The sequence below is a fragment of the Falco rusticolus genome, chromosome Z, assembly GCF_015220075.1.
Source record: "Falco rusticolus isolate bFalRus1 chromosome Z, bFalRus1.pri, whole genome shotgun sequence".
In the NCBI taxonomy this organism is placed as follows: Eukaryota; Metazoa; Chordata; class Aves; order Falconiformes; family Falconidae; genus Falco; species Falco rusticolus.
Window position 1 is genome coordinate 71,080,389 of NC_051210.1, and position 13,754 is coordinate 71,094,142.

The 13,754-nt window shown below is 39.7% G+C and overlaps 1 protein-coding gene across 1 annotated transcript in view; it reads right to left on the reverse strand.

The window, feature by feature from the left end:
- Positions 1–13,754, reverse strand: part of SLC1A3 (solute carrier family 1 member 3) — a 68,221-nt gene that overhangs the window by 21,293 nt on the left and 33,174 nt on the right. The gene's annotated exons all lie outside the window — the stretch shown is intronic.

Sequence of the window (13,754 nt, forward strand, 5' to 3'; positions counted from 1 at the left end):
AGAAGGAGTGTCTCATGAGGACTGTCAGAAATGGAAATGTTTTTTCTCTTTCCAAGCAGGTCCAGTTAATGGTGTTCTCCTTTAAAAGCTCCTTTGGTGCTTCTCCTTAAAAGTAAAGTCAATAACTTCCCCATACTTCATCTGGAGGGCTACGCCATCTGTCCCAAAACATTGGTGATGCTTCTTGTTGGAACCAAGCTTTCAAAATGCATAATGAAAAAAAAGGTCAGGAATGGGTATCTTTGCTTTATCATCTCCTCCTATGGACCCCTATATAACACTGTCTAATCCAGACTTCTGTGGACTGCCCAGACATTTATTTTAAATGCCATCTTTGAACATACAACATACAATGAAATCTGGCCACCTTCTTCTCTGGGTACTTGTCTCAGAGGAGAAGTGTTTAAAGGACTGCATTAATAGAAATAATACGGAAACATTTGACTAGAATCACGACCTGGCAAAACGAAATGTTTTCTCAAATCATTGTAGATATATTGTACTTCTGCCTGTCTTCTAAAGGAGAAAATATGTGCTACTGGAGTTACAATGAAAATATTCTAGTCACTGATGTAACTGAGATCAAGGCTGTGTTCCAGGCTCTGATCAAATCTGGAAAGTATAAAACCAATCACATGCTTCATACTTACCCTTGCATTTCAGCTGGTGTTTGCCTGTTGTTTTGACAGAAGCCATTAGAGCCAGTAAGATCTGTACCCACAAAATGAATTGCAAAGGGAGATCACTAGATTTGCACCCCGAATTGCTTGATTTTCGTGTGTCATTGTGGTGGAAGAACAAAAGTGTTACAGGCATACTAAGAGACTGAAAATGGAAATCCAACGTTTGAAGCACTTAATCCTTCATTTCTTTGCTCAGCTTTTCCATCTGTAAAGCCTGATGATAATGTTTGTGGTAAGTTTACCTATATGTTTTGAAATTCTGTGAAGAAAATGGTAGATAGTACTAAGTAATAGATAGTTTTCCTATATTTACAAATAGGAGGTAAGTCCTTAGCCCTCTTGTCAGTGGATGAAGGATTGACTTTTTTTTTTTTTGGCTCCTCAAAATATTGCAAATGCAAAATAATACAAGTAAAATTATGCAATTCATAAAAATATATATTTTTTTAGAATTTCAGATCTGCTGCTGAGTTGCACAATGTTTCTGTCAGACAGAATTTTATTTTCAAACTACCTGTATGCAACTTAAAACAAATTGTAATTTAAAAAGTGAAAAATGAACATAAACATACTAGTCCAGTCAATTTTATCTTTGTATATTTTAATTTGTTTTTAATGTTCTTACTTACTGTTTCTAAAGTAGCAGCAATGGGCTATGTATTTTTTCATTTTAGCCAAGCTAAACTTTTTAAGCTTTAAACTTGGTTACATCCTAAGCATGAAAATGTTAACATAGATAGTTTGGTAAGAAGGTTTGGAAAAGCACAGGTGTTAAATCAGTCAGTTCCCAGTACCCTGCCCTTGTCAGATAATAGATTCAGGGCCAGATGCTGAGCACTGTCAGTCTAGAGGGTTTTGCAGCCGTATGTGCTTACTGCTTTGAGCAAGCAAGTCTTTCTTTGTAATCCACATTGGCCACTAGGTTGGGTCTTCTGCAGTTGGAAAATCACTAGGAGTCAGTGTAGGGCACATTTCACCACTGAAGATCGCTGTGTTGAAGGATTAGAGTTTGTGATCCTGTTTCTTTCTTGGACAGATTCTGGGATTGAGTGGTGAACCATGTGCACGTGGTATGTCAAGGAGCAAGAGTCATGCACTTTGTCTTTATAAGCTGCTTTCCAGCTTGGTTTCCTATTATGCACTCTGGCTGTGAGTACAGGGCCCCTTATTTTAGGTTGCTCAGTCTCATTCCTGCTCTTGCTATCACATAAATGACTTCTCAGCTTGAAAGTAGAGAACAGCAGTTCCTCTCGTCTGGAGCTCTAACTGCTCATGGCATATATAGCAACAAGCATTCAAAGCATAGGGATGACAAGCCTAAGGATGAACAGAAGCTGTATGAAGAGGAAGCATGTTCTCACCTCAGAGAGCCCTTACTGGGAAGCTGCTGGGCAACCTTCCCTCCCACTGAAGTTAGTGGGAACTCAGGGAACTCACAAGAGGGACAGTCGGTACCATCCAGGGCTGAAACTGCAAAAGCTTCCAGCATACCAACAACAAGATTTATCTAAAAAAGTGTTTAAAATCTGTTTTCAAAACATGGGAAAATGAAAGGGGTTGAGGTTGTTTTATTTACACTTTTAAGATGTTGACAAGATTACTTAGCACTGAATGGGGCTCTGGAAGGGTCCTTGACGGAGAAGCAATAAAGTTTGCTCCAAAGCTTTCATGTGTCACAGACTATTGTATCCTCAGTGTGTCCTTTCACAGCCGGCCAGCAAAACTCCCGTTGTCCCACGGGAGATGTATGTGCCGCTTTCATCCTGCTCGCAGCTCTCTCCTCCACATTGCTGCTGGCTCCAGCACCTCTGCCTCCGCTCTTCCCTCCCCTTCCCCAGGGGGCCTGGGAAACTCTGCTGTGCCACCGGTCCCCACGCACAGGGATGCCTTGGAGTTGTCAAGGCAACCTGGAGCAGAGTGCCTGTAATTTTTCCCAGCGTGTGCGCGCACACAACATGAATGGGAATGATTTTTTAAGTGTTGATGGGGAGGGAGGGAGGCAGGGAGGGAGGAAGGGAAGAGAAGAAAGAAGGGGGCAGGCCTAAGTCTGTGGAACTGCAAAGAAACCCAAGCCCTTACCCCTGTCCTCTCCCTTCACCTACTCTTTCCCTCTCTTGAGAAGTAAGTGAGGAATCAGTCACACTGTGGGTGAAATAAAGACATGACAAGGAGTTCTCCAGTGTCAGGGCAAAAAGCAAAGCACTACATTGTTCTTTAACAAAAGTGTTAAGAGAAGAAAGGGAAATATTTTGTGTCATAGGAAAGGCAGCAAGCAAGTGTCATTGCAAGAGGAGGAGAAAGAGAGAAAAGCTGAAAGGAAAGGAGAAAAAATCTGGTTAAGGCAACTTGTTAAAAATTCTGAATTGTTAATCTGATAGTTCTGATCAGTCACCTGGCTTGATCATGTTTCTCTACATGAACTGATGGTGCAGCAACTTTCCTGAATAGCTACTAGACTATGTCTGGTTTTGTGTCATTTATATTCTTTTATATTGTATTTATGATTCTAGATAATACAGAATTCCAAAATTGACAAATCCAGAGTTGCTTTATATTGTTTTTACTTTTCTTGACATTGAAAGCATGCTGTGCATAATGTATGTGTAGTCTTGGACTATACTAGGGCACACTAACACAGAGGAATGGTACTGTACTCATAAAATATACTAAGCATGTTTTCTTTAGATAACATTTAAGCCAATAATAGCTTTAGATCTGCTTGTTCAAAAATAAGTTCCAAGGCATCATTTTAAAAACCAAAAAGTAAAGCCTAAGCTAAAAAGTCCTACAGATTCAGAATATTTTCTCCTTTTAATTAACATGACTGCATCAACCGATTTTTTGCAGAACAGTCCAATGTCCTCAAGTCATAAATTATGAGCTATTTCAGTCTGAGATTTGAGTTTAAGCACATACCTCATTTTCCTGTTACAGTACCTACGAGTTTCTGTCTGTGTTTTTTTTTGTTTTAGGAAGAGGGAATATTCATATTTGCACCATTAAATGGAACAAGCATATTTTTATTTCTAACTGAGCCCCTATTTCTCTGTGTAAACTTCTAGTCAGTAAAGCATTCTTGGACTTATATTTGTCCTTGATGTTAATCACTAACTAAAGTGGTTTGATGAATCAGGGTCCATAACTACCTGTTTTTAAATGGGATCTTTTTCTTTACACTCAACAATAAGTAGTATGCCACTGAAGAACTGAGCCAGTAGCAAGATTAATTTTCTTTTGCTTTTCCTAAAAAAACCCAGTCGCTACTTAGACTGATCCTAGTACCTTCAGTGATTTGTTCATTTCTCAGAGCAAGCAAGACCCTCTCACTGGGATGAGGGGGTGTGCATGTGAGTATATGCATATATACATGTATATAATTTTAGATTGAAAACCGTTAAAATGCTCAGTTACCACTTTTCATGTTAAAGTCCCTGTTTCGGAAATCTTTTTGCTGACCTTCAAAAACTTTTGGAAAAACTAACAAGTTTATGTGATTGCTTTCCTATACTAAAATTCTTGCATTTGTAACAACCATCTAACATTTTGCTCACAATATTTTTAACCTTTGGTTTCTGTAAAATTACTTTTGATGCACAGTGATGAAAACTTTAAACATATAATAGAGTAGTTCAGTTGGAAGGGACGCACAACGATCACCTAGTCCAGCCGCCTGACACCGCTTCAGGGCTGACCAAGGGTTAAAGCTCATTACTAAGGGCATTGGCCAAATGCCTCTGAAGCACTGACAGGCCTGGGGCATTGCCCACCGCCCCAGGAAGCCTGTTGCAGTGTCTGACCACCCTCTCGGTGAAGAAGTGCTTCCTGACGTCCAGTCTGAGCCTCCCCTGGCACAGCTTTGAACCATTCCCGCGTGTCCGTCAGCGGATCCCAGGCAGAAGGGATCAGCACCTCCCTCCCCACGCCCCCTCCCCAGGAAGCTGCAGAGAGCAGCCGCCCCTCAGCCCCCTTTGCTCCAAACCAGACAAACCCAGAGCCCTCAGCTGCTCCTCATAGGACAGTAGTAACCTTAGTAGAGGAACCACAAGTTCAGAGCCTTGATGTGGGCACTTGGCTGAGGAGCCACTGGCACAAGGCTACAATCTGTGGGTATATAACAGAATGCCTCTACTTCGTAATCCTGCTGAGACATAGCAATATGTTCTTAGAAATACATAAAATTATGAAGCAGTTCTGAATGAGCATGCAGAACAAACTGTGCATTCCAGTCCTTCTAGATAATGGCTACTGGAAATAAAAGAAAGCATTTCTATGATCATGATGAACCTTTATTCGACGTGTTAGAACTGAATTGACGGCACTTCCTTGCTAATGTAGATTTTAACATAAATTTCCTTTAGAAGTTTTCGACTCAGTCTTTAAAAACAAAACAGTATGAACAGAGCATCTCTTAATTGCAAATTATTTTCCTGTTTATTTTTTACAGTATCTTCATTAGGAAGTTGCAGTTGCTTGGTAAGGCCTCCTGTGGTGGACCAGTAATAATGGCAAATGGTGACTGAGGAGTGTTGCCCTAATTTTGTTTCTTTAAAGTTGTCTTTCAGTCTCCTAATAAAGCAGTCTTAAATGGGCTACTCCCAACCCCCTACATCCCCTAAGTACTGTGTGATGAGTAAACTCTCAATGTGAGACCATGAGAACAATCCCTCGTGTATGTTGATGAGGATTTGTGGAAATGAGTAGCACAGTGCAAGGTCATGGTAAAATATGCTGGCAGAGAAATTGTAGGGAAAAGCAATAGTTAGGTAAAGACAGCAGAAGTATTGCCCAAGTTTAATTAACAAGATTAAGCTCTACAGCTTTATTCTGATAGCTGCTAAGCATGTCCTGAGTGGTGCTGAGCATTCCCAGAAAACAAAAGTTAAATGGCATTTAAAGCTTTGACAAGAATTTAAAGTCCTTCGCAAGGCCAGGTCCAAAATCAGTCCAAACTCTAGATTATTATTTTTAATAGCAGTAGTAGTAAAAGAATAAAATTGCAAAGAAAAAAAGCTAACTAACATTTTTGAGGAACTATATGCATTGGTGAAGTTTATATTAATTGAATACAGCTAATGACTTCCTGAAGCCACATGAAATATGTGTCTGAAACATAGTTCTGTATGCCTTTTTGCATGAACTGATGGGACAAGCTGCCCCCAAATCTCAGTTCAACTTACCCTTATTTGGAATATGGAAATTTAAATAATGAAATTAGGTATTTTATTAACTTTTCCAGGTCCATTAGGAACACTAGGCAAACACCTCACAGGAAAATTAGCAGTTGCATTTGATCCAAAATCATGTGACTGTGATTAAGCCAAGCTGACTAATGAAATGCATGGCTGGGATATAGCAATGCAATTCAGTTAGCCAATTAAATGGCTAGGAGTGGCTCCTAAAGGACTAGACCTGCCCCACAGCTTTGTAGTCCTGTCCCACCCCTTGCCACCAGGAAGCTATTAACTTTAGGGTTTGTAGGGTTAGTTTTTCTGTCAATTTGTTATTCTGAATCATCTCAGAATCATGTTATGTGAACACCAGATCTTTAACAAGGGAAGCAGAAAGAAGGCATGTCAGGAAGCAGAAAACAAGCGTTTTGTCAGCAGTCTGCCATAACTTCCAGTTGGCTGTATTGTTAAACTGCATTCTTTGGTGGCAGCACTGCTAAAGCAAGTTAAGCATTCCTTACTTCTCCCTGCTTATCTTTAAACTGGCTCTGTTCTCATCAGGTAGCTGAGAAACACCGCCCACCATCTGATGACAAGGAGAGAGCACCTGGGCTCAGGAGAGATCTGGAGGGCCACAGCTGCTCAAGACAGTGCTGCCTTCAAAAAAAATTAACAGAAAAATATACCACTGTGAAGGTACAGACATGTTCCTGTTACACATAAGAAAAAATTTCACTGTGTGAGCAAATCAGAGAAATTACAGACTTTTAACAGAAAGATGGGATTTAACAACATGTGAAAGAGTCCACATAAGCACTTAAAGAAATCAATGTACTTTTCTTTGTGGATCCTCCACTACCACAGCGAGGAGAAAGGTTGTAGATGATCAAAAAAGACTTCAGAAAAAGGACACTAACTTAACCCTGCCATACATAGTTATTTCTGATATTCATAGAATACTTGTTTTGAAATACCCTTGAATGTGGATGCTGGATACCTACCTCTCAGTGATTCTGAAAGCTTTTGCATGTGCAAAAGTGATGCAAACTGAACATTATACTCTTTCTGTTGGTCCCATACTTCTGTGTGGAAACAGCCTAAAAATAATGCCAGCAAACAGATGTAACGTATGCTAGCTTCAAATATATTTCCTCCATCCCTTTCTAATTCTTGTTAAGGGAAAATATTTTGTGACGGACCATACTTTTTCATTCTTTACACTCTTTGCTTCCAATGATGCCCTTCTAGCCACAGTTTATTCATCAGAACGAAAATGTCAAACCATGATAACACAATGCCAGAACATCACTGACTGGGATGAATGGTAGAGGCCCAAGTAATCTCTGGTGGCTTTACAGTGGCTTTCAGTTAACCATGAATAATGAAACACCATTTTGTTGTTATTCATCACTGTGGAACAACTTCACTTTATGAAACTCTGCTCAGTTTCAGTGCATCAAAATTCGTTGTTATCTTATTAAAAAATATGACAGTAATCTATGCTGGGAAGTATTTCCTGGCTCATAAAGTATAGCATTCTGATGCAGCAGGCAAATATATTACAGTCTTAGTTAGAAATTTATTGAGCTTGCAGTTCAAATCAGTTGCTATTTTTATCCTATTTTCATGGTGGGGTTTTCCACAGCCTTGCTCACTTCTTACTTGGCTTGTTTCTATGCACAAGTAACTTGACTGATCAACAGCTCAATATCCAGATGGAGGTCAAAGACAAGTCATGTCCCTCAGGGTTCTGTACTGGGACAAGTTCTGTTTAATATCTTCATCAATGTCATAGACAGTGGTATTGAGTGCACCCTCAGAAAATTCCCAGATGACACCAGGCTGTGTTGTGTGGTTGATGCACCTGAGGGATGAGATGCCATCCAAAGGGACCTGGACTGGCTTGAGAAATGGGCCCATGGGAACCTCATGAGGTTCAACAAGGCCAAGTGCAAGGTCCCGCACCTGGGCTGGGACAACCCTGGCCATCAGTACAGGCTGGGGCAGCCCTGTAGGGAAGGATTGGGGGTTACTAGTGGGTGAAAAGCTGGACGTGGCCCAGCAACGCCCACTCGCAGCCCAGAAAGCCGACCGTACCCTGGGCTGCACCAAAGGCAGCGTGGCCAGCAGGGCGAGGGAGGTGACTGTGCCCCTCTGCTCCGCTCTGGTGGGACCCCACAGGGGTACTGCATCCAGCTCTGCAGCCCTCAGCGCAGGGAAGACACGGACCTGTTGGAGTGGGTCCACAGGAGGGACACAAAGATCATCAGAGGGCTGGAGCACCTCTCCCGTGAGGACAGGCTGAGAGTTGGGGTTGTTCAGCCTGGGGAAGAGAAGGCTCTGGAAAGACCTTTCAGTTCTTAAAGGGGCTTATGAGAAAGCTGGGAACAGACTTTTTAGTAGGACCTGAAGTGACAGGACAAGGGGTAGGTTCAGACTAAGTGGAAGGAAGAAATTTTTTACAAAGAGGGTGGTGAAACTCTGGAACAGGTTGCCCAGAGAGGTGGTAGATGCCCCATCCCTGGAAACATTCAAGGTCAGGGTGGACGGGGCTCTGAGCAATCTGATCTGGTTGAAGATGTCCCTGCTGATTGCAGGTTGTTGGACTAGGTGGTCTTTACAGGTCCCTTCCAACACAAACCATTCTATGATTCTTCCTTTAAAATTCTTCTCTGTGTCAGGAAAACATCAGTCACTGAGGGCAGGGAAGAATTCCGTAAACCTCCCCAGCCTGTGCTTGCTGTTGCTAAATATTTTATAGACACCAAAGTGTTACACCTCCCAGTAAAATGAGATATGTAAATATGGTACACTCAGCTGCTTCATTTATTGAGTGTCTGTGATATTTGCGTTACTACAGGAAACCTCTTACAAGAATATGCTCTACTGTGCTGAGAAGTACGGTTGATTTACTTTTCGGGTTTGCAGTATGACAGAATACATTTGGAGAACCAGTAGGAGAGTACATTTCCTGAGACTCACATCTGCTGGAGAAAGACCCTGCTGTGGGTCTGTTTAGATACCCATTTAACTCTTCGCATTATTCCATCTTTTGCTCACAGTATTGGAATGTGCCAAACAATATGCTTTTTGAAAGGAAACTAGGGAGTAATTTATCTTCTTTATGTGTGCTAAGCAGAGCAGGAGGGAGAGGCAAGCAGGGATTCACAGCAAGCCATGGAGCAGTGATTAGTAACAGCTGACAGTCTCAAACCAAGACTCTCTTTCTTCGGTTACCTCATTGTAATAACAGAGTACAAAGGACTGACTGTCTTCAAGCCAAGAATCAGAGACCCAGGAACACAGAAAATAGCAGCTTACAATTTTTTTTGGTAACAAAACACTGCTGCTACCTGCACAGTGCAATTCTGAAAAGACATCCTTTTATGTCCAGACATTTGGACTAAGCTTTCCTGGAAATGGGATTCTTCTGTTGGGCATAAAGCTGTTTATTTTCTGTATCATGAGTGAAATAAGCAAGTACATTCCCTGAAGAAGAATCATAATGTAACACGGTAAATTATTTCAGTTTAATTAGGAAAAAAGTTAACAGTCGTATCTGATAAACCAAGCACATTAAGTTAGCTTGAATCCTACAGGACATGTTGTTACAAGACTGAAATAAATAAGCCAGTAGTTGTAGGACTTCTTCCCAGTTCCCCAAGGATGAAAATATTAATTTTCGCTTATTCTGAACATATTGCCAAAAGTATCTACTTTAAACATGAAACGCACCACATGCTGGCAAGATACCAGTGATAAAGATACATTTGCCTTCTGGATGGTGTTAAGCACATTACTTAGCACTCCATAAAAATCCATCATACAGTTTCGTAAAATACATGTGGTAGCTTTTTATCTGCTAAAATGCTGGTCTGAGCTTTGGTACACTGTGCCTGGTGTCCTTCACAGACATGTTGTTGTATGTGCAGCACTTACTAAACAGCATTCCACAAATGTACAGCGCTCTGTTATCTGACTGGCTGTATACCATGTGATGAAGCTGTGAACTATTTACTGTGCTATATCACTCCTGATCTGCTTTAGCTGCTACTGAAAATGACAAACTTGAGAATACTTATGTGACATCAGAGGTATCATTAAAGGAACAGTCACTCACAATGCATCCTAATGTAAAAATGCATTTGCTTTTACATCTTTGGCATGTAACAGATGTCTGAAGACACACTTCTGTTGAATTTCTAGAAAAATGAAGTGAACATAATTCTAGTCAGAGAGGTGCAAGATTTAAATGGCCTCTTTAAAAAAAAGATAGAGACATATCTCTGTTTACAAAATGACATGGGATTTGGGGTATGGAATTGTACTGATCTGTAACTTGTCACGGCTGTACACTGGAGGCATCACCTTCTCACTCAAAATGTGATCCAGTATTGTTGGCCAGCTAGTTCTTGGCTTCTTCACTAAAACTTCCAATAATAGACTCTACTGCAGTGATAGTGTCTTTTATTTGGATGATTGTCTACTAGGATCTGACACTAGTTAAGTTAATTTTATAGAGTTCACGCAGAAGCCATCATTTGGAAAGAAGCTTTGCCCAGTTGGATGTGACTCAAACTAAGATTTGAACTAATGGTAGTGTGTTACTAATACATCTGTTAACAACCTAGCTTTTGGATTTCTGCTTGGAATTTTAATTTTAGCACAGTTTTTAAAACACTGAGATTATCTGTCTTTGCTAATATGACAATATTAATATTTTTTGAGTGATCTGAAGTTCCTTACTAAAAAACCCTGCATATTTTTATTGTTGCAGTAGCTACCATCTATTCTTGTACCAGGTTTACTTACTAGCAACAAAACTGCTCTGCCTTTTTTTTTTTTTTAGAAATCTTGTCAATGACACAACACTGGTTGGTGCATCTATGTCCAACTTAAAAGTGATACATTTTCATTTTACTTTCAAGCTAGCAGTTCATTTGTCTACTGCTGTTTTATCCATTGATCTTCCAGAGAATTTGTCTGAGCTGCTCATGGAGCTGTCACTTTCCTTTTTGTCTGTGTTATGCACACCCTGCTGGTGTTTACATGTTCGTGTAATCCTTTTTCTTTGTTATATTTGTTCCCATGTGCCATGCATTTTTTTCCATGTGTGCTGTTTTGCAGCACTATGTATTCTTCCATGGGCTGTTCTTGATGGATTCACACTTCCTTCACTGAGTTTCCTCCTCTCATGCCTCAAGTATAATTGTAATTTCTGCCAAGTTGTAGTGCTATCTGCATTTGCATGAAGCAACAGAAATAATCTTGAATGGAGCTCCATGCTGCTGTTGCTGTTCTACTCCCCATATTGATACAAAATGAGCTCAGTTACCTATGACAGTGAAGTCAGCAATGCCAACATAAAACCTTCTCAGTGTGGAGAAGTCTGTTCTGAAAGACATTACCCTCAATACTGTATTGACTTGTGGTGCAGGAGCTAGTATAGTGGGGCCTCAGTCCTCTCATAGTTCTGGTAGAACTGAGATGCACCGCTACGTAGTATTATCTATCCATATCAAAAGCAACTGCATGGAGCTCCTTCATGTCTCTAAGTCATTATTTGCATTAGAAATTGCAGAACAGTAACTAATTTAGCAATATAGAGTTCTTTTAGATTCTCATTATTCGAAGAATCACACTTAGTTGGTTTTGATAAGAAAAATTCTGCATAAAAATTTGTATATGGCATGAGAAAATGTGTTATTAAGAAAGAATCTAGAAACAATCTGAGACTTCCTTTATCAAGTATAACAGTCTATTTAAAGATTATGGGATTGGATGCAGACATAATTAAAAAAAATATTATGTAGACTTTTTAAAATTTATAAACTAGCAGCATTTTAAAACACCACTGATAATCCATAAGTTAATATCTTAGTAATAACATACTAAGCATTTTTCCTTTTTTTTTTTCATGGGCCATAGGAGTAAATCCTAATGTAATTGCACGCTAAATTCCAGCCCCCCTACCCCCCGCCACCCCCACCCCCACCCCCCAAATTTAATGGGTGACAATCAAATCAACTTTAGGAAAAAGATACTTCCTATTTGCGAATTTAAGGTCCTCTGGTAATATGCCGTGTGAATACTGAGGAGTCATTACTTTAGCTGCAATTAGTCTATTATGTTTAAAGCTGTCGTTATAATTTGGGTTTTTTTCACAATTCAGTAATGATGTTAAGGCTGTTGTGTGAACTCATTATGAAAGTGTGGAATTGGAGTTTCATGTGAACAGGCTTTTGTTTTCCTCCTTTTCTCTCCTTTGTTTTGGTGACCTCTTGAACTTTGGGTCACTGATTCAGTTACAGCCTTGCAACATCAAAGCCGTACATTTTTTATTATGTCTTTCTCCACCTTACAGACTTGTAGGAGGCAAGGGAAAGATGTTAAGATTTCATCTGGAATGCCTGATAGTAGCAATCAGTGGTTTTAAATAATATCATTCAGCTCTTTTCCAGGATGTTATAGGGCTAAGTACATTTGGCTTCCACAATTCAAGTACTATAGAGCTGCCATCTGGGCATCATCTGCTCGCAGGCAGGATTGAGGATATGAATTGCGATGAAAGGTCTGGGGTACCGAAGAAAATATCAGCTGATTTTAAACTAAATGGATGAAAGAGGGGTTTTTTTGATCACTGTTATTGTTGGACTGTGATATTCTGCAAAACAGAAGAGACGCCTATTTACTTTTTAATGAACTATTAAACCTATTATCTTGAATTTGAAAGATTTATTTTCATTATGGATGTGGGTGTTTTGCACAGCTTCATTAGCCTTCAGACAGATATTACCCAGGCTTAGTAAGCTAATGTTCTATAACTTTGTTTTCAGGGATTGTAGAGTTAAGACATACTGCAATTGTAAATATTGGACAAAGATGATTTTCAGTGCAAGAATGTATTCATTAATGAAGGAGCCATTCATTAGGTGAACTCTTGACCAAACCCATTCTCTAGCTCTGAAAAGAAACTATAGTCACTGGAGAATCTCTGATATTATCTAGGTATTCAGATCTAAGTTAGAAGTGGGTGTTGAAATATCAGAATAAAGTATTTAGCTCTGCATACAAGTAGAAAGAAAATAAAAGCTGCTTATGGAGGAAAGACTCAGCATCAGTATGTTAATTCTAGTGCAAATAGTGTACTTCTAGTACTATGATGTACTTTTCTTTTTCTTATCTACCACAGCAGGGAGCTAACAGTATAGCTGACTGAGGATGAAAAACAGATACTATCGAAAAAAATGTTAATTCTGTTTAAGTATGTAATTATTACAAACTGAAGCCGGATCCTGAAAACAAGCCTAACTGAGGCATCCAAATAAATGTATGTGTCAATGTACTTAGTCCAAAAACCTCTTCACAACTCGTGATACACTTGAAGACCTTCAAACTCTTCAGTGAAGCAGAGAAGATGAATATTGCTTAAAGATTAAGAACAGATCTGATAACTCTAACCACTCAGGCACTACAAGTCATGCTTTCCAAACAGTGACCCCAGCATTTTTTTCAGATAAGTTCCCTTTGTTGTGTGACTCCTGAGTTTTCAGAATATAGTCACAATCTGGTTTTGAGCTTTTCTTCACAACCAGGGGGCCAGGAAATTCAATTTGCTTTGTTGCTTGACTTCCAGAGATGTTGGGTTTTTAAGAATAACATTAAGATCTGAAAGCTGCTGTTGGCATGCAGTTGAGCACTTGGCTGTTTTCTTTATTTGCATGTTTCTTGCTCAGTATTAGAACTGAATTGCTATTCAATTGTGTGAAACTGTAAAGAATTTTATCTTTTTGTTCCCATATAATATGACCTCAAAAATAATGAGTCCTTTTTTTGCACAAGTCTTTCTGTATCCTAGTAGTTCTTCTTTTTGTAGATCAACATTGGTATAGCTAGTTTTGGT